The sequence below is a fragment of the Micromys minutus genome (assembly GCF_963924665.1).
Source record: "Micromys minutus genome assembly, chromosome: 8".
Lineage (NCBI taxonomy): Eukaryota > Metazoa > Chordata > Mammalia > Rodentia > Muridae > Micromys > Micromys minutus.
The window spans coordinates 67,908,114-67,911,356 of NC_137977.1; positions in this window are offsets into that span (position 1 = coordinate 67,908,114).

Consider the following 3,243-nt stretch of genomic DNA (forward strand, 5'->3'; position numbering starts at 1 on the left):
GCACAGGCAGACCCAAAGGTTCAAATAAAAAAATAAAATACAATAAATATAAAGGAACCTCACTGTTACAGTGGCTTAGATACAACCTCTCTTGGCCCCATGGCTGGCTGCTCATCTACGATGACAGAGCATGACCCTAGGAAGCCCGGAAAAATGAACCACAGTATCGGGACCTGCAGACCTCTAGGGACAGTAGTGCCGTTACTGGTGCAGACGCCACCGTTGGTGACCCCGCAGCGGAGAAGAGCAGTAGAAACCAAATCTGCACGGACAGAAACCAAGCAACTGGGGCGGGCGGAGGGCTTGGTGGACAGGTGTGAGGACCTGAGTTCGAATCTCCAGAAACAAGTAAAGCAGGACAGTACTGTATACACACGCACACACACACAAACACGTTCTTATGGTGAGATGGACCGTAGACACAGGTGAATCCTCTCAGCTCACAGGAAGCCAGCAAGGCTGCTGTACACAGTGGCTTACAAGAATCTCTGTCTCAAGATGAAAGGCACAGAGACACACACAGTTATCTTCTGACCTCCACATATATAACACCACACATGCACACGCGCGTGTGCGCACACACACACACACACACACATCATTCCACCATTCATACACTAATATTAAGAAGAGAGAGACTTAGCATTATGAAGAAAAGAGAGATTTAATCCACATATGTTGTGGAACAACTCTGACTGCTGTCCCATAATAATAATCACCACCTCCTTTCTGAAGCAACTGAGAGGCCATTGCCCCTTTCCTAAAATCAGAGTCACTTCTTCTGAAATGGAAATTAACAGGGTTGGGAGCACCTCCCTCTCGGTGCTGTCGGTGACTGGAACCAGCAGTAGACAAGGGTCAAAGGCCACTGTGTGCAAGCCATTTTCATACCTCCAGCTGAGGCCCCATGGTCACTGTAACAGCAAGGGGAACAGAGCCACCCAATTGAGAAACCTTCTGGTTCACTTGCTCTCTCTTCCAGGCTTGGCAGGCTTTCTCCTGATTGGTTCTTGCTTTTCACCTCATTTGCATGCACTCAGCTAGTCAGGGCCCACCTGAGCCTATACAACTCCCTGGGCCCATCTTTTCCCAGGTGACTTGTTCTTGCTGGCATCCAGTGATTAGTTAGCACTTGACTTTTAGATTTTACTCTCATGGAGCAAAATCTTCCTGGCTTTACTCATCCTGACCTACCCTCTTCATTCTTCATGATGGTGGAAAAGAACCCTTCAGAGAGGGAAGAAATCTGCTCTGTTGATGCGAAGACAATATAAATTTACACAATACAGCACTGGTAGTGGTGATCCTGCAAATAACTGTTAAAGGCTGTATTACTACACATTTTATCATCATCTTTTGAAATTAGTGTTTAAAACAATGTAAACATTAGCATATCACAGGCCCTTCACATTTGAGAATGTAACATATTTGACAGTAGCTGAGAAGGAAGTAGAACGGAACAGAGTTCCACTTCAATAAGGGCTTGACACCAAATTGTTACTCAAACCCAGAGGAGAAAATGAGAGAAGCAAAAATGGTAAATAAGAAGAACAATGTGATGAATGTTACAAGAGTGCTCCCTTGTATTTCTTTGAAATACACAAAATTACATGCAATGATAATTACAAAAGTGCATTGTTGGAACTGCAAGAGAGACACTCTCTGTGAAGAGCAACAATGCTATAAAAATGAAGGAGGAAACAGAAATACAGATGAGAGAATGCTTGCTGGATATTTGATTATACTGTGAACCCCAAGATTTTTTTTTTTAGTTGTGGTGTGGATCAGCCTTTCTTAGCACACATCTATCTTCTCAAACAATGAAGGTAAAGTTAGTTTGTAGAAGGAAGCACCCCTGTTTGACATTTGTCTGCTAATTGAGTGGCAGACAAAGTGACGAATCAGAGAAAGATTTGACAGAATAGGATCTGCCCAACTTTCACAAGAAGAGAGAAGAAAGGGAAGCTACTTAAGAGATTAGGAGGGAGAGGGAGAGGACAAACTAGACACAGATGAAGACAGAGCAAGCTGAGAATGAGAAGGAACCAGGAGATTAGAACAGATTGCTAGAGTTAGTTTGAGGCCAGGCAGAGCAATTCAGGAGAAGCTGAGAGAAGCCAGGTTCAATCAGTCAGCTTGGAGAGGAGTTTGAGCCAGAAGAGGCGAGATGAGTCAGACAGCCAGAGAGCAGAAAAAAACTAGGAAGGGGTGGAGCTTATTTATCAGTAAGTCCAGAGGCTGAAAACATTCTAGGCCTAGGTAAGATTTATGAAGGTTAAAAGCTTCTAAGACTAGGCAGAAGTTAGCAGACAAAGGCAGTAAGCCTCCAAGATGACAATTAATTCAGGCAAATGAAAGTTACCTTTACAGAGAACTTTATATATATTCTTACAACTAGGGTTGGCATATCTGAAATAGATTCAGATGAGTTACCATTTATTGGAAGCCTAGCATCAACCTTTAATAAAATAATTTGTGTAGGTTAAAAATGTAGAGTTAAAATGATTAGCAAAATTATAACAATGCACTAGAAAATATACTCGCTTACTTTAAAAGTTGTGAGCAATACTAGGAGACCACTGGAGACCACTGAGAAACACGGATGGAAGAAAAATCTAACGTCAGTAAAAACATTTAATGTCCGTGGGTACAGCAGTCTAGTAAAAAGGAAAGACTATTAAACTCAGTAAAACCACAAAACCAAACAAAATGCACATATATACAAGGACACGCAGTTTAGATTCAAAGGTACAAATATATTAAGAGTAAAAAGATAGAAATAATGTGCTTTACAATCAGACAAAGTACAACTCCAGACAAAACAAGTCAACAGAGGGAAATTAAAGTGTGTTTTTCATGGTGTGTATGTTGTACAGTGTGTATGTTGTACAGTGTGTGTGTGTTGTATGCTGTGTGTGTATGCTGTGTATGTGTGTGATTTTGTGTGGTGTAGATGTTGTGTATGTGTGTGCTGTGTGTATAAGTGTGTGTGTAGTTGTGTGTGCTGTGTGTGTTGTGTAGTATGTGCTGTGTGTAAGTGTGTATGTGTGCTGTGTGTGTGCATATGTGTGTGATGTGAATGTTGTGTATGTGTCTACTGTGTGGTGTGTGTGTGTGTACATGTGTGTGGTGTGGATGTCGTGTATGTGTATACTGTGTGTGTGTGTACATGTGTGTAGTATGAGTGTTGTGTATGTGTCTACTGTGTGGTGTGTGTGTGGGTGTGTGTGTGTGTGAGAGAGC